The sequence below is a fragment of the Rhinopithecus roxellana genome, chromosome 5, assembly GCF_007565055.1.
Source record: "Rhinopithecus roxellana isolate Shanxi Qingling chromosome 5, ASM756505v1, whole genome shotgun sequence".
Classification (NCBI taxonomy): domain Eukaryota; kingdom Metazoa; phylum Chordata; class Mammalia; order Primates; family Cercopithecidae; genus Rhinopithecus; species Rhinopithecus roxellana.
The window spans coordinates 133,726,487-133,744,968 of NC_044553.1; the positions used below are offsets into that span (position 1 = coordinate 133,726,487).

Below are 18,482 nucleotides of genomic sequence, written 5' to 3' on the forward strand. Positions count from 1 at the left end.
CTCTAGCAGGAAGAAACCAGCGAATCCAGAGCTGGGGTGAGAGAGGGAAGATGAACCTGGAGAATATAACTGAGGCCCTTCCCTTTTCTTGGTATGCTCTGACCAGTTGCCCCCAGTTGGTAACAGCCTGGAATTTTTAGCAACACTTGTAGCATTGTTTCAAGGGGAAATGAGCTGTGTGGGGTTTTAAGTGATATGCACACATTGTTATTGTGCAAAGGTCAAAAGAAAACCTTGTTTCCTTGGTGGTATTGGATGAGATAGATGTAGATCTGAAAAAGATATTCGAGGTCAGTCCTAACCCAGGTGAGAGTCCTATAGGATGGAGGTTGTGAGGGGACTTCGCCAGGACCTTTGGGTAGCTCATAGCACAGTGCAATCTAGAAATAGAATAGGAGAGAATCAGTTTACTTTTAGAAGTGAGTACAGCCACTTTACAGAACCAGTTCTATAGAAACCACAGCTGTCTGTCTAAAATAGCACTGTCCAATAGAAATATAACGCAGACCACAAATGCAAGTCACATGTAACTAAATTTTCTAGTAGCCCATTAAAGATGTAAATTTGTTTTAAGTAAAAAGAAAAGGTGAAATTGGTCAGTCAATGCCTTCGTTTGTTTTATGCTGCTGTCACAGAATACCACAGACTGGGTAATTTGTAAAGACCAGAAATTTATTTAGCTTACAGTTTGAGAGGCTGGGCAGTCCAAGGCCAAGTGACCAGCATCTGGTGATGGCCTTCTTGCTGCGTCATAACATGGTGGATGGCATCTCGTGTTTAAGAAAGAGTACAACAGAGGGTCAGGAGGCTGAGGCAGGAGAATGGCGTGAACCCGGGAGGCGGAGCTTGCAGTGAGCCGAGATCGCGCCACTGCACTCCAGCCTGGGCGACAGAGCGAGACTCCGTCTCAAAAAAAAAAAAAAAAAAAAAAGAAAGAGTACAACAGAGGGCCAAACTGACTTTTATGACAAACCCACCCTCATTCTAATGACACTGATCCATTCATGAAGGTAGAGCCTTTATGACCTAATCACCCCTTGAAGGTCTCATGTCTCAGTAGCGTTACATTGGGAGTTAGGTTTCCAACACATGAACTTTTACTGTTGTTATTGTTTTTGTTTTGAGATAGAGCCTCATTCTATCCACCCAGGCTGGAGTTCACAGACAGGATCTTGGCTCACGGCAACCTCCGCTTCCCGGATTCAAGCAATTCTGCCTCAGCCTCCAGAGTAGCTGGGATTACAGGCACCTGTCACCATGCCCAGATAATTTTTGTATTTTTAGGAGAGATAGGGTTTCACCATGTTGGCAAGGATGGTCTTGAACTCCTGACCTCAAGTGATCCCCCCGCCTCAGCCTCCCAAAGTGCATGGATTACAGGCGTGAGCTGCTGCACCTGGCCCCCCAACACATGAACTTTAAGGGACACATTCAAACCGTAGTATTCTCTCCTTGGCCCCCAGAATTTTATGTCCTTCTCATGGACAAAACACATTCATTCTATCCAAATAGCCCTGAAAGTCTTATTTTGTTTCAGAATCAACTCAAATGCCCAAATTCTAGAGTCTCACGTAAATCACATATGAGGGAGACTCAAGGCGCAGTTCATAATGAGACAAATTCCTCTCCACCTCTGAAATTAACAAGAACCAGCCTGGACAACATTTTTTAAAAACAGAAGCTGTGCATGGTTGCATATGCCTGCATCTCAGCTATACGGGAGGCTGAGGTACAAGGATCGCTTGAGCCCAGGAGGTCAAGACTATGGTGAACCATGAACGTGCCACTGCACTCCAGCCTGGGTGACAGAGAGAGAGAGACCCTGTTTCAAAAACACCTCCCCAAAACTAACAAGTTATATGCTTCCAAAATACAATGATGGGACAGGGATAGGATAAACATTCACACATACCAAAAAGGAGAAATAGGCAAGAAGAAAAGGGGAACTAGTCCCAAGTAAATCCAAAACTCAACAGGGAAAACAACATTAAGCCTTAAAGCTAGAGAATAGTCTTCTTTGACTTTATGTCAAAGAAGGGCACACTGGGGAAGAGACTGGGCCCCCAAGGCCTCACGCAGCCCTGCCCTAACAGCTTTGCTGGGCTCAGTCCACCCAGCAGCTCTCACAGTTGGAGTCTCATGCCTGCAACTCTCCCAGTCCAGTGTTGCACACTGGTAGCTCTACAATTCTGGGGTCTTGGTGATAGCCACACTTCATGGCTCCGCTAGGCATTACCCTTGTGGGGGCTCTCTGCAGTGGCTGTGCCCCTAAAACAAGTCTCTGTCTGAGCCCCTAGGCTGTTCATGACATTCTCTGAAATCTAGATGGAAGCCACCATGGCCCCATAGCTCTTACATTATAAGCGCCTGCAGATTAGCACCATGTGGATACCGCCAAAGTTTATAGTTTATACTTTCTAGAGAAGCAGATCAAGCCACACCTGGGGACCACTTGAGCCATGGCTGGGGTAGCCAAGGAATGCTGTGCCAGAATGCAGGGAGCAGAGTTCCAAGGCAGCTCTGGACAGTGAATGCTGAAGTCCCATGGTGACTGTCTGGAAACCTTGCTGTCTTAGTCGATTTTGTGTTGCTATAATAATGCCTGAGACTGAGTAATTAAGAAAGGAGATTTATTCAGCTCATGGTTCTGCAAAATGAAAAGTTCAAGGGCATGGCCCTGGCTTCTGGCAAGGGCTTCTCTGCTGTGTCCTAACATGCAGAGAAGGTCAAAGGGGAAGTGGATGCATGTGAAGAGGTATAACCTAGGGACATCCTAGCTTTATAACAACCCACTCTCTTAGGAACTAATCCATTCCCTTGAGAACAATCCAGTTTCATGAGAGTGACAACTCAGTGCTGTGAGATCAGTACCAAGCCATTCATGAGAGATCTGCCCACATGACCCAAACACTTCCTACCAGACACTACCTCCCAACACTGCTCTATTGAGAATCAAATTTCTTTTTTTGTTTTTTTGTTTTTTTTTTTGAGACGGAGTCTCGCTCTGTCGCCCAGGCTGGAGTACAGTGGCCGGATCTCAGCTCACTGCAAGCTCCGCCTCCCGGGTTTACGCCATTCTCCTGCCTCAGCCTCCCGAGTAGCTGGGACTACAGGTGCCCGCCACCTCGCCCGGCTAGTTTTTTGTATTTTTTTTAGTAGAGCCGGGGTTTTACCGTGTTAGCCAGGATGGTCTCGATCTCCTGACCTCGTGATCCACCCGTCTCAGCCTCCCAAAGTGCTGAGATTACAGGCTTGAGCCACCGCGCCCGGCCGAGAATCAAATTTCAACATGACTTTTCATGGGTATAGACTCAAATCATATCCAAACCATAGTATTCTGCTGTTAACCCCCCAAAACTCATGTCCTTTCACATACAAAATATAGTCATTCAATCTCAATAGTCCCAAGAGTCTTAACTTGTTGATATGGTTTGGGTCTGTGTCCCCACCAAATCTCATGTTGAATTGCAGTCCCCAATATTGGAGGTGGGACCTGGTGGGAGGTGATTGGCTCATGGGAGTAAAGTTCTCCTGAGTGATTTAGCACTGTCTCCTTGGTGCTACTCTCGTGATAGTGAGTTCTTATGAGATATGGTTGTTTAAAGAGTGCAGGACTTCCTCCCTCTCTCTCTCTCTCTCTCTTGCTCCTACTCTGTCCAGGTGATGTGTGTGCTTCCCCTTTGCCTTCTGCCATGATTGTAAGTTTCCTGAGGCCTCCCAGAACCTGAGCAGATGCCAGCATCATGCTTCCTATACAGCCTGCAAAACTGGAAGCAAATTAAACCTCTTTTCTTTATCAATTACCCAGTCTCCAGTATTTCTTCATAGCAATGCGAGAATGGACTAATACACTTGTTTCAGCATCAACTCAAAAGTCCAAAGTCCAAAATTGCATCTGAAACTCAAGGCACATTCTTTCCAGGTATGAGCTTATAAACTCTAAAACAAGTTCTTTACTTCTAATATACAATGGTTGCACAGGCATTGGGTGAAATTACCATTCAAACATAGGGTCTTGCTCTTTCACCCAGGCTGGATTGCCGTGGTGAGTTCTTGGCTCACTGCAATTTCTGCCACCTGGGCACAAGTGATCCTCACACCTCAGCCTCCCAAGTAGCTGGGACCACAGGCCATGCCACCACACCCAACTAATTTTTGTCTTTTTTTGTAGAGACAGAGTTTCGCCGGGTTGCCCACAGTGGTCTCAAACTCCTGTGCTCAAGTGATGCTACCACCTTGGCCTCTCAGAGTGCCTGGATTATAGGCATGAGCCACACCAAGCCCTGGTCAGCAGACTTTAAATCTTAAACCTCCAGAATAATCTCCTTTGGATTGATGTTTTGCATCCTGGGCACACTGGTGACAGGAGTGGGTTCCCAATGCCTCAGGCATCCCTTTCCCCATGGCTTTGCTGGACATAGCCCACATGACTGTGCTCACAGGTTGGAATCAAATGCCTGAAGCTTAGCCAGGCTGAGGTCACATGCCACCAGTGATTCTAGCATTTTGGGGTCCTTGCAGTGGCCCTGCCCTTGTAGCTCCACTAGGCATTGTCCTAGTGAAGACTCTTTGCAGAAGAGTCCTGTGCTCTGGCCTCACATTTCTGTTTGGCGTTACCTTAGTAGAGGCTGTCTGGTGGCTCTCCCCCATGGCAGGTTTCTATCTAGGCTCCCAGGCTTTCTTTTTTCCTTTTTTTTTTTTTTTTTTGACAAAGGGTCTCACTCTGTCACCCAGGCTGGAGTACAGTGGTGTAATCACAGCTCACTGCAGCTTTGACCTCTGAGGCTCAATCAATCTTCCAGCCTCAGCCTCCCGAGTAGCCGGGACTATAGGCATGCACCACTGCACCTGGTTAATTTTGTTTGTTTGTTTGTTTTGTTTTGTTTTATTTTGTTTTGTTGAGATGAGGTCTTGCCATTTTGCCCAGGCTGCTCTTGAACTCCTGAACTCAAGTGATCCACCCACCTCAGCCTCCACATGAGTCACTGTGCTGGGCCTGCTTCCAGGCTTTTGATATATCATCTGAAATCCAGGTGGAAGCTGCCATGCCTACCACTCTTGAATTCCACATGCATGCACAATAGTACCATGTGGACATGAATGCCACCAAGACCCACAGCTGGCACTCTCCAGAGCAGTGGTCCAAGCTGTGCCTGGGGCTATTGGGCCATGGCTGCTCTGGCCAGAGCAGCTAGGAGAAGCATCCTGAGGTGGCTCAGGGCAGTGGCATCCCACCATTCTGTCCTCCTAGGCCTCTGGGTCTGTGACAGGAGGAATGGCCTTAGACCTTTGAAATACTTTCAGGGCCTTTTTTCCATTGTTCTGTTAGTACCTGGCTCCCTTCTATCAGAACTCATCTCTTTAGCAAAAGGTCTCTTGGCTGCACGCTTAGATTCCTCTTCTGAAAATGTTCTTTCATTCTCTACCACATGGCCAGGCTGCAAATTTTCTAAATGTTAATACTCTGCTTCTTACGCATTTCACCTTTAGGTCACTCCTTTGCTGTGTGTAAGCTGTCAAAGTAACCACACTGTGTCTTGAGCATTTTGCTGCTTAGAAATTTCTTCTGCCTAGGCGAGGCACGGTGGCTCATGCCTGTAATCCCAGCACTTTGGGAGGCCAAGATGGGCGGATCACCTGAGGTCAGGAGTTCGAGACTAGCCTGGCCAACATGGTGAAACCCCATCTTTAAAAAGGAAAAAAAAAAGAAATTTCTTCTACCAGATGCCCTGGGTTATCACTTTTAAGTTTGGTCTTCCATAAAGCCCTAAGGCATGGACATGATGCAGCCAAGTTCTTTGCTATGGCGTAACATGGGTGACCTTTGTTCTACTTTCCAAATAAACACTACTTCCCTTCATCAGAATGGCCTTTACAGTCCATGTTTCTATCAGCATTTTGGTCATAACCATCTAACCAATCTCTGAGAAGTTCTAAACGTTCCCTCATCTTTTTGTCTTTTTCTGAGCCCTCATCAAAATTACCCTTAATGCTCTGTTCACAGCAATTCAGGTGTTTTCTAGCCTATGTCTTCAAACTCTTCCAACCTCTGCCCATTACCCAATTCCAAAGCTGCTTCTGCATTTTTAGGTTTGTTTACGGACGACCCCACTCCTTGGTACAAATTGTCTGTCTTAGATCATTTTGTGTTGTTATAACAATACCTGAAACTGGGTCATTTATAAGGAAAAGGTTTATTTACCTCACTGTTCTGTAGGCTGGGACATTCAAGGGCATGCCTGCAGGCTGCAGGGGGTTGTAGCTTTCATGCTACATTATAACATGACAGAGAAGGTCAAAGGGCAAGTGGACACATGCAAAGAGGCAAGACCCAAAGGATCTCTTGGCTTTAAAACAACCCACTGTCATGGAAACTCATCCATTTCTGCAGGAACTAATCTCGTCTTATGAGAGTGAGAACCTGCTTCCATGAGATCAGCTCATGGGGGATCCTCCCCCATGATCCAAATACCTCCCACTAAGCCTCACCTCCCAACATGACCCCCCTGGGGATCAAATTTCAACATAAGTTTAAGTGGCGACAAACTCAGATCATGTCCAAACCATAGCACTTGTCCTCAAGACCCTAGCCTGCTTAGACAGTCTCTGAAATGTCTTCAGGGTTTTTTTTCCATTGTCTTGGTGTATAGGCCTGGTTACCTTCTGTCTGTACTAATTTTTTTAGCAAATGATTGCTTGGCCACACCCTTGGTTTTTCTCCTACAGACACCTTTTCAGTCTACATGGCTAGCCTTCAGATTGCCCAAATCTTTCTGCTCTGCTTTATTTTTCATTACAAATTCCATCTTTTAGTCATTTCTCTCCTCTCACGTTTTACTACATGTGCTTTAAAGTAGCAATACAGCTCCTTCAATATTTTGCTTAGAAATTTCTTTTACCAGATATCCTAGTTCATCACTCTTAAGTTCTGTCTTCCACAAATTCCTAGGACACTGACACAATCCTGCCAAGTTCTTTGCGGTAGATAACAAGAATGGCTTTTACTCCTGTTTCCAATACCTTGTTCCTCATTTCCATCTGACACCTCATCAGAATGGTCTTTACTGTCTGTAACTGTCTATATTTCTACCAATATTCTGATTAGGACCACTTCTGTAATCCCTGAGAAGCTTTAGGCTCTTCTTAAAGTTCTTTCTTCATCTGAGCCCTTGCCAGAATTGCCCTTAATACTCCATTCATGGCAGACTTTTCTCTCCTGATCCTCCAAATTCTTCTACCTTCTACCCCTTTCCAGTTCAAAAACCACTTCCACATTTTCAGGTATTTGTTATGGCATCAGACGACTTCATGGTATCAATTTTCTGTCTTAGTTAGTTTTATGCTATTATCATAGAATATCACAGACTGGGTAATACACATTGAACAGAAATTAATTTGGCTTATGGTTCTGGAGGCTGGGAACCCCACGACTGAGGGGCCGCATCTGGTGAGGGCCCTCTTGCTGCATCATAACACAGCAGGAGCCATCACATGGGTGTCAGAGAGAATGAGAGAGGACAAACTGACTTTTATAACAAACCCAGTCTCATGATAGTGAGTTCACTCCTGCAATAATCACATTATCACCTTTCTTTTTCTTTTTTTCTTTTCTTTTCTTTTAAGAGACAAGGTCTCACTCTGTCACCAGCTTGGTGTACAGTAGCATGATCACAGCTCACCTCAGCCCCAACCTCCTGGGCTCAAGTGATCCCCTGCCTTAGGCTCCAGAGTAGCTGGGACTATAGGCACACACCACCACACCTGGCTAATTTTTTACTTTTGATAGAGATGGGGTCTTGCTATGTTGTCCAGGCTGGTCTTGAACTTCTGGGCTCAAGCGATCCTCCTGCCTCAGCCTCCCAAAGTGCTGGGTTTACAAGCATAAGCCACCATACCCAGCCACATTATCACCTCTTAAAGACCCTAACTCTCAACACTGTTACACTGGGGATTAAGTCTTTAACACATGGATTCTGGGGGACACACTCAAACTGTAGTTATATGTAGGATTATACTTTATTTAGCCCAATGTATCCAAAATATTATCTCAACAAGTTGTCAATATAATAAAGCTAGTAATGTGCTATTTTACATTCATTATTAAGTCTTTGGAAACTGATGTATATTTTATACTTATAGATGGCCATGTTTCCCAGTAAGCAATGGCCCCTAGGTTAACTAGTTGGATAAACATAACCAGCTGGATAGTCCAGGTCTAGAACAATGATAGTATTTCAGCAGTGGAAATCAGATTCTAGCAGATAAAGAAGGGCTCTAGAAAGTGACTCCAGCCTTGAGGAGGTTGTGTTTGCTGGACTGGCTGATCATATGGTATCACCCAGAGAGGCTGAGAGTTTCTGACGCTGACTTGGGAGTCACAGTCATAAAGTGTGTGGTCAGCCTAGTCTTGTTCCAAAGTCATGGCCACTTGGGTATGTTGCAGTCCAGCGTTGTCATTTTGGATCTCATAATGTCAGAGGTCTTTCAAGGTCTGAGGGAAGTTTGCAGAGGTAAAGTGAAACCCTTTCGTTCACTTCTGTTGATTGTTATAGCTACTGACAGCACACAGAGTGCTTGCTCACATGACTGTCTACTTTTTGTGTGTTTTTGTTTTTTTCACATGGAAGTTTTTAGTTTATTAATCTTCTCGTGAAGAATCCACAATGGCCACAGATAACACCATTGCAGCACCTTTACTCCAGCTTTTTGCCAGCACCAACATTGGCCTTTGCAGTCGCCCTGACTTTCCTCATTCTGTTCTTGCGTTCCTCTCACTGCTTTCTTGAGGTCTTTTTCTTCTCATACGGGCCATGTCTTGCCAGTCTATGTTTGGGTTCATTTTTCTTTGCATAATCTGGGGAATCATAAATCATGCCAAAGCCAGTTGTCTTGCCACCATCAAAATGAGTTTTGAATCCAAATACAAAGATGACATCTGGTGTGGTCTTGTACACTTTGGCTAGTTTTTCCGAATTTCTGTCTTAGGCAACTGTTGCCTTCCCGGGGTGAAGGATATCCATGACCATTTGTTTCCTCTGAAGTTGTCAGTTGGTCATGAACTTTCTAGTGCCAATAGTTATGTACCGTTCATGATGGTGGTCTATCCTCAGCCAGGGAGGAAAAGCATGACTGTCTACTTTCTAGCCTCCTATTGTGCATTGGAGGAGAGTAGACAAGGGCTGGGAGCAGAGAACAAGGCTAGCAGTAACTGAAGGTAGACGGGGTAGGTCTGGGACCACCCTCTGAAATGGTTATGGGGGCCATCCAGGCCATAAAAATGCTGAAGCAGGGCTAGTAAAAGTGACGTTGGAGTGTGGTGGGGTCCCAATGCATCCTATCTAAAGGCAGCAGTTGCTTCAGCTCCCACCAATCATTGATATATACAAAGCATGACTCGGTGGTGTCAGATCTTCATTTTTTTTTCTTTGAAGAGAAATCAGAAATCCAGATTTTTATGTGAAACTTGTATTTTGTAATCATGATAAACTAAAAATAATATTTACCATTTTAACCATTCATAAGTGTACAGTTCAGTGACATTATATGCATTTGCAGTGTTGTGTAACCATTACCACTATTTATACCCAAAACTTTTTCATCGTCGTCAATAAAACCTCTGTACTCATTAAGCAATAACTCCTCCTTTGCCCCCCCCGCCCCACTCCCACATCCCCTGGTTACCTCTATTCTACTTTCTGTTCCTAAACATTTGCCTATTCTAGGATCCTCGTAAAAGTGGAATCATACTTGTCCTTCTGTATCTGGCTTATGAAATCTGTTTTTTAAGTACTGGTAACTAATGCATTTCATTTTTTAAAAATGTATTTTATGTCTTAAAACTGCATCAGATTAAATTGCCAGTTTGAAGGTCAGGCATGGTGGCATATGTCTGCAATCCCAGTACTTTGGGAGGCTGAGGCAGGAGGACTGCTTGAGCCCAGGAGTTTGAGACCAACCTGGGCAACATAGTGAGACCCCATCTCCACAAAAAATATGAAATTAGCTGGGCTTGGTGGAGCTCACCTGCAGTCCTAGCTACTCAGGAGGCTGAGGTGGGAGGATTGCTTGAGCTCAGGAGATTGAGGCTGCAGTGGGCTGCGATTATGCCACTGCACTCCAATCTGAACTACAGTGCAAGACCCATCTCAAAAAAAAAAAAAAAAAAAAAAAAAAAAAAAAGAAGAAGCCAGTTTGAGACTTCTGGGAAAGGTTGCATGGAACTGAATTTCAGTTCTGCCTTCTCCTTCCTCGAAAAACTCTCACCAAACATGTGGGCAGGTGGAAACAATGTCAGAGGCTAGTGACTCAGCTTGGGGGATTAGCCCAGAACTTCCAAAAGTGGTTGGTGATTTGCCTTATCCGTGGGGCTAAATGAAAATACAGAGGTCTGGGGACCCACACAGACTTTCTTAACCAAACTATCTAGGAGAGGGGCCCAGCATTTGGTGTTCTTTTTTTTTTTTTTTTTTTGAGATAGAGTCTCACTCTGCCGCCCAGGCTGGAGTGCAGTGGAGCAATCTCGGCTCACTGCAACCTCCACTTCCCAAGTTCAAGTGATTCTCATGCCTCAACTTCCTGAGTTGCTGGGATTACAGGTGCCCACCACCACGTCTGGCTAATTTTTGTAGTTTTAGTAGACACAGGGTTTCACTGTGTTGGCCAGGCTGGTCTCGAACTCGTGACCTCAGGTGATCTGCCCGTCTCAGCATCCCAAAGTGCTGGGATTGCAGGCGTGAGCCACCACACCCAGCCAGCATTATATATCTTCAACTGGCCTCCCAAATGAGGCTCATAATCGGATACTTTTTGAAACCACCAGGAGGAAAGAGCAGCATGCATGGGAAGAGACTGCCTGCTTGGAGCCATATTCTTGTCAGGGCTGATTTTTTTTTCTTTTTCTTTTTTTGTAGAGATGAGGTCTTGCTTTGTTGCCTAGGCTGGTCTCGAACTCCTGACCTCAAGTGATTTTCCCACCTTGGCCTCCCACAGTGCTGGGATTACAGGTGTGAGCCACTGCACCCAGCTGGTCAGGGTTGATTTATGATATGTTTGCTGTATGTTGGGTTCAGTGGGAAGTAGTGGGAGCTTGGGCCACTCACCCTTCAGATTGAGGGCAGAGGCTGGGCTGGGGCTCATAATTTTGATTCACCTAAGGTACTGAAAAAGTTCCTGAAGACCTTAGGGTTGGGGAGTTGAGGAGCCCTAATGGGATATGAGCTGAAACCATGCATATGCTCCATATCCTTTGGGTTCTTTGACATTCCATCCAGTGCACTGGAAGAAGCTCAGATTGGCCTGGCCTGGCTTCTGCCTTGGCTTTTTATATTTTTTTCTATATAACCTAATCTTGAAAATGATTTTTCTTTAGAAAACTGATTTTTCTTCAGAGACAGAGTCTTGCTCTGTTGCTCAGGCTTGAATGCAGTGGCACAATCTCAGCTCACTGCAGCCTCGAACTCCTGGGCTTAAGTGATCCTTGCCTCAGCATACAGAGTAGCTGGAACTATAGGTGTGTGCCACCATGCCTGGCTAGTTATTTTATTTTTTGTAGAATCTGGGTCTTACTATTTTGCCCAGGCTGGTCTTGAACTCCTGGCCTCAAGCAATCCTCCTGCCTCTGCCTCCTACAGGGCTGGGATTACAGGCGTGAGCTATCACTCAGGGCATGGCTTGGCTTTGTTGCCTTGCCAGGCATTGTTACAGTTGCTTGTTAATTTCACGGACTTAAGTCTAAGTCTTTGGTTTCCAATTTCCAGACCTCCACTCCCCGCCTTTTCCTATTTAACCTGTCTCTTGTTACCTGCCAGCCTTGGCTCTGCTCTGACCACTCTGGCTCCATACTATCTCCTTGGGATATACCCTTTGGGTCTAAGACTTAGGCAGTGGAGAGGAATGTCAGCAAGATGGTGTAGAAAGCTACAGGCCCTCATTTTCCCACAGAAATGTTAACTAGGAAGTGGCTAAAATAACTTCTTTTGGGAAGCTTTGGAAGTCAAAGATCTATAGCAACCAAGCCCACCCAACCAAGAAAAAGACACATTCAAAGCCATAGGAAATTTCATGGCTTTTAAACTCACCTTTGCCCCATTTCCTCCCTCATGCTGTGCATCCAGTCCTCAGTTCTCCTCTGCAAAATGAATACATGGAATTTGCAACATTTTAACCTGCTTTAACTCAACTTCATTTTTATGCACTGACAATGTACAACACCCCTCCCAAAAAATTAAGAAACAATTCCATTTACAATAGCATTAAAAAATAAAATACTTAGGAATAAACCAAGGATATAAAAGTCAAGTGTATTGGAAACTACAAAATGTTGCTGAAAGAAATTAAATAAAGTATAAATAAATGGAAAGACTTCCTGTGTTTATGGGTTGGAAGACTTCATGTTAAGATGTCAAAGCTACCTAAAGCGATATATAGATTTAATGTAATCCCTGTCAAAATCCCAGTAATTGTTTTCATAGAAATAGAAAAATCCTTACCCTAAAATTCATATGGAATTTCAGGGAACCCTGAATAGCCACAACAATCTCGAAAAAGAACAGCATCGGAGATCTCACACTTTCTGATTTCAGAACTTACTACAAAGCTACAGTAATGAAGACAATGTTGTATTTGGCATAAAGACAGGTATACAGACCAATGAAATAGAGAAGAGAGTCCAGATATCAACCCTTGGGTATATGGTCAAATGATTTTCAACAAGGGTGTCAAGACCATTCAATGAGGAGAAGACAGCCTTTTCAATAAAGGGTGCTGGGAAAACTGGATAACCATATGAAATTAGACCCTTGCGTTGTCAGAGACGTTTGCACAAGAGCGACTCCATCTTGAATAGGGGCTGGGTAAAATGAGGCTGACAGCTGCTGGGCTGCATTCCCAGGAGGTTAGGCATTCTAAGTTACAGGATGAGATAGGAGGTTGGCACAAAGTACGGGTCACAAAGACCTTGCTGATAAAAGGATGCAATAAAGAGGCCAGCCAAAACCACGAAAGCGAAAACGGTGATGAAACTGACCTCTGGTCATCCTCACTGCTCATTATACGCTAATTATAATGCATTAGCCTGTTAAAAGACACTCCCACCAGCACCATGACAGTTTACAAATGCCGTAGCAAATCAGGAAGTTACCTTATGTGGCCTAAAAAGGAAAGAAATCCTTAGTTCCTGGAATTGCCCGCCCCTTTCCCAGAAAATTCATGAATAATCCACATCTTGTTTAGCATATAATCAAGAAGTAACAATAAATATAAGCAGCTGAGCAGTCCATGCCACTGCTCTGCCTATGGAGTAGCCATTCTTTATTCCTTTACTTTCTTAATAAAGTTGCTTTCACTTTATGGACTTCCCCCAAATTCTTTCTTGTGTAAGATCCAAGAAACCTCTATCGAGATCTGTATTGGAACCCCTTTCCAGTAACATCATTATACTATATACAAAAATTAACTCAAAAGTGGATCAAAGACTTAAACATAAAAGCTAAAACCATAAGACTCTTAGAAAGAAACAGGGGAAATGCTTTATAATGTTCTGGCAAAGATTACTTGGGTCTGATACCAAAAACAGAGGTACTATAAGAAAAGAAAACATTAAACTACATCAGTGTAAAACGCTGATGCATCAAAAGATGCTATTAACAGACTAAAAAAGTCACCCATATTTGGGAGAAAATATTTGCAAATCATGTATCTGATAAGGAATTAATTTCTAGAATGTGTAAAGAACTCTTACAACTCAACCGCAAAAAAAAAATCCAATTTAAAAATGAGCTAACAAATGTACAAATGGTCATAGCACCTAAAAAGATGCTCAACATTAGGGAAATACAAATCAAAACCACTGTCAGATACCACTTCACACCTATTTAGGATGGCTATTATTTAAAAACAAAAGTGTTGGTAAGGATGTGAAGACATTGGAACTCTTTTGCATTGCTGGTGGGAATGTAAAATGGTGCAACTGCTATGAAAACAACATGGAAGCACCTCAAAAAAATTAAAAATAAAATTACCGTGTGATCCAGCAATTCCACTTCTAGGTAAAAAAATTGAAAGCAGGAACTTGAACAGATATTTGTATACTCATGTTTATAGCAGCCTTATTCACAATAGCTAAAACATGGAACCAACCCAAGTGTCTGTGCTTCCAGATGAATAAATAAAATGTGGTGTGTATGTGTTTGTATGTATATACAGGTACAATGAAATATATACATATATGTTATATGCAGTGAAATGTAGAAAAACTTCTGGCCAACCAGCTGTGAATTGGGGGTTCCCATGACTCCTCTTCAGGTTTGATTTGCTATAACAGCTCACAGAACTCAGGAAAACACTTGACTCACATTTCCTAGTTTATTATACACTTCACTCACATTTCCTCATTTATTTTAAAGGATACAACTCAGGAACAGCCAAATGGAAGAGATGCATAGGGCAGGAAATGGTGATGGGGGGCTGTGGAGCTTCCAAGCCCTATCCTTCCACCCTCTCAGCACCTGGATATGCTCACCAACCAGAAGCTCTCTGAAACTCTACTGTTCAAGAGATTTTATCCAGCACAGTCTCTAGCCCCCTCCCCTCCCCTCCCCTCCCCTCCCTGGAGTGGGCAGGGGGATGGGATTGTACATTTCCAAGTTCTAATCCATGATCTTTCTGGTGACCAGCCCCCTCCTGAGGCTACCTAGGAGCGCTACCTATGTTGCCTCATTAGCATAAACTCCCTGGAGTGGGTAAAGGGATGGGGTTGTACATTTCCAAGTTCTAATCTCTGGTCTTTCTGGTGATCAGCCCCCTCCTGAGGCTATCTAGGAGCACTACCTACGTCACCTCATTAGCATAAACATTGGTGTCTTGGAAAGGGGCCCCTTAGGAAATGATGAGATATTCCTATCACTCAGGAAATTCCAAGAATTTCTGTAGCTCTATACCAAGAACAGAGGACAAAGACCAAATAATATTTTTATTACACCACAGTTACCTGGAGTAGTCAAATTAATAGAAACAGAAAGTAGAATGGTGATTGTCAGAAGCTGAGGGAAGGAGAGAATGGGGAGTTACTGTTTAATGGGTAGAGTTTCAGATTGGGAAGATGAAAAAAGTTCCGGAAATGGATGGAGGTGATAGTTGCACAGTAGTATGAACGTACTTAGCGCTACTGAACTATACAGCTAAAAATTGCTTAAAAATCAACAATTGTGTATATTTAACCACCATCAAGAGAACAAAAGATACTCTGCTTTTGAGGTGTTCCCTTCTAGCTGGAATCCCTGCTCCCCTGCTGCCATCATCCACATCAGCCTTTATGCTCTAAAGAATGCATTCCCAAGCCTGTGTACTTGCTGCGTCTGTTCCACCACTGGCCTTTGTTTTCTGGTGGTTTGTCTATTTCTCCTTCTTCCTTATCCTTCCTCTTGTCCACCTCCCCTCCATTTCCACATCTTCTTCCTACTAAGTGGGAAACTTCCCAGAGGGCCAGGCATGGGCTGATGATAGGGACAGGAGGCAGAGAAATTCCAGGCAGAAAAGGGTGGGATCCCTGGCGAGGGCCCCACCCTCAAGCCTGAAGTCGCAGCCCAAAGTGAGACTTTACATCCCGGTTTGCCTGCTGGAATGTTGCCTTTTCCAAAACCATCCCTGGCCAACCCCCATCCTGTACCTTTAAAACCCCCAATCTCCACTGACAGAGAGCAGAGAAGGGGAGAAGAAGTAGTCAGACATCAGAGAGAAGCAGCTTTACTTTAGAGGGATGGCTGGACAGCAGGACTTCAGAGAAGAGTCCAGCCAGGGACAGCCAGACCTCAGGGGAAGAACACCTTCCCACTCCATCTGCTTTCCAGCTCCCCTTCCCACTGAGAGCCACTTCTATTGGCAATAAAATCCTCTGCATTTACTATCCTTCAATTCATGTGTGCCATCTGATTTTTTCCTGGATGCCAGGCAAGAGCTCAGGATACAGAAAGCTGTCACACTGGCTCTCTGCCCTCATGAAAAGGCAGAGGGTCCACTGAACTGTTAAACACTTAAGCTAAAGGAGCACAGTGTAACAAACACGCTCTGGAGCTTCGGGGTTCATAGGTACTCCCCCTAGATGCTGCCGCAGGACCTGCATGGAGTTTTTCTCCTGCTGGTGCCCAAAAGCAACCACTCCAGCTCCTATACCCGCTTGCCTGGGTGCTCCCTCTTCCTCTAGGGGTTGAGAGCTGAGGGCTAAGTGAGGCACCCCGTCACAAAGCCCACAAAGGGGTCAAGGAAAATTTCCTGTTTCATGACACATCTGTCCTGTGTCTCAGAGCAAGGCCCTGGGCATAACAGCTGCTTGCAGATGGATGGGCAAATTAACAGGTTTTCACTTCCTGAAAGAAATTAAGATGACCAGTCAGTTAACTGAGAGTTCAGGTGGTTGGACAAGATTCTCATGCCTGGTTGTCTTCTTGATGTGACTTGTTCTTATTCCTTATGTGGAAAAAGCTACTGAATCCTTACTGTGTGCCTTGGACTGTGCCAGGCCGAGGGTATTAAGAATACTGTCGCTAGATCTGCTGTGTACCCTTTGACAAGTCTCATAACTTTCATAGGTTTGGGCTTCTTTGGTAAAATAGCATTCATACTGGCTACTGCAGAAGCTACAGGAAAGGATTAAATGAGACAATATGTGGATAGCATTTAGGTAATAGTTTCTCAGATAAGAAGTGCTAAGTGAGATCAGCTGTGATGGCACATGTGAGGCCAAGAGGGAGGATTGCTTAAGTCTAGGAGTTCAAGACCAGCCTGGGCAACATAGTAAGATCCCTGCCTCTACTTAAAAAAAAAAAAAGTACTAAATAAAGAACAGATGTTCTCAGTACCATTATCAATAAAAGTAATCACCTCTGTCTTCTGTTGGCTCTGGATCTAGAAAGAGAGGCCTCTCCTAATATTACCGGACATTGCCCCAGTGTGGGTGCACTGTGGACAAGCAGGGCAGCTTCCTTAAGGTGAAGGTTGAGCTGATTCTTAATGAGTGAAGTGACCAGGAGTTGGTACATAGGGGAGGCTGGGCCATTCCAGGAAGTATCCCAGTAGTATCCTGATGGGGACTTGTCCCTTTTGAGAGCTACTTAAACTAAAAGCAATACGGGCGCAGGAAATTGGTGTAATATTCCCAGAGTGCGGTGATGACTTTGGAGACTCTGGGGTGACAGAGATACTCACTGGGTCAACCCCTATGCCTGTGCACGAGACTTTAGTCTCACAAACCTCAGACTGAAGGAAACGGGCGGGGATGAGGGGGGCGGGGGGTGCCCAGGCTTATCAGGTGTTCACAGCTATTTTCCATCTCCTAGTTCTTGATCTTTTTCCAACAATGCTGTTAACAGGATGTCCTTCCCTTGACTTGAACTCCCCCCAAGTCTCAACATCAAACAGCCCTGTGTGGATTGCAGGATGTAGGGTGGAGTGCTATCAAGGATGATTAAAACAACAGCAACCACCATAGGGTTAAGGTGATATCTGGTGTTTCCTCTTCTTTCTTTCTTGACCTCCTGACTTCTACCTAGCACCATTCCCAAGTTAACCCAATAGAATATCTCCCCTCCCTCAATTCTACAGAGCTAAGGGCCTTTTTCTTTGGTGAGTCATTCATAGGTGGGAGGGCACTCTGTAAGCCCAGCCAGACACTTCTACTTTCTGACTTGATTACAGGCATCTTTCCTTTTTCATGCTGTGCAAAAACTTGAGCTCAGCCTCTCACCCCAACACAATTCAAGACTCAGCCTTGACCCAGCATGAGGGCGGATAACAGCAGCACCATCTGTGTTTGTAGAAGCGAGAGATAGGAGGTGAGGATAGATCTTACTTCCTTCCCAACTTCTTTGGGTTCAGCCTTGTGTCCAGAGCCTCAGGAGGGAGCAGTGTTTGCTTTGGCTCCCCTCCGATTGCTTCTCCAGAGAGGAGTTGAACACAAGTCCTTTTTAGTTCCAGGAGGCTGTTTTGGATTGCATAGCCTCGCCGGCTCCCAAAGAGAGGGACACAGAAGCTGGAGCAAGCTTGTTTTTCTCCTTTTCTTCTTCTTCTCTCCCCTGGAAATTCCTGATTTCTGCACACAATGACTGGGTTGACATGGCTGGGTCTCCTTTGGTGGCTCTAGAGGTAGCTGTATGCAAGTCTATTTGCTGTGTCCATCTATTGGTAAACACAGTTGGTGAGCAGGCATGAGGCATCCATGGGTTTTTTTGTTTTGTTTTTTGAAACAGCGTCTCACTCTGTTGCCCGGGCTGGAGTGCAGTGGCATGATCATGGCTCACTGTAGCCTCAGCCTCCCCAGGCTCAGGTGATCCTCCCACCTCACCTCAGCCTTTCCAGTGACTGGGACTACAGGCTTATGCCACCACGCCTGGCCAATTTTTGTATTTTTTTGTAGAGATGGGGTTTTGCCACGTTGCCCAGGCTGGTCTTGAACTTCTGGGCTCAAGTGATCTGCCCTTCTCTGTCTCCCA

At 44.7% G+C, this 18,482-nt stretch overlaps 1 protein-coding gene and 1 pseudogene across 3 annotated transcripts in view; one reads left to right on the plus strand and one right to left on the minus strand.

Annotated features, from left to right (window-relative positions):
• FLVCR2 (feline leukemia virus subgroup C cellular receptor family member 2) overlaps positions 1-18,482 on the plus strand; it is a 70,358-nt gene that overhangs the window by 9,189 nt on the left and 42,687 nt on the right. The window lies entirely within an intron of this gene.
• On the minus strand, positions 8,584-16,935 carry LOC104677629 (annotated as a pseudogene).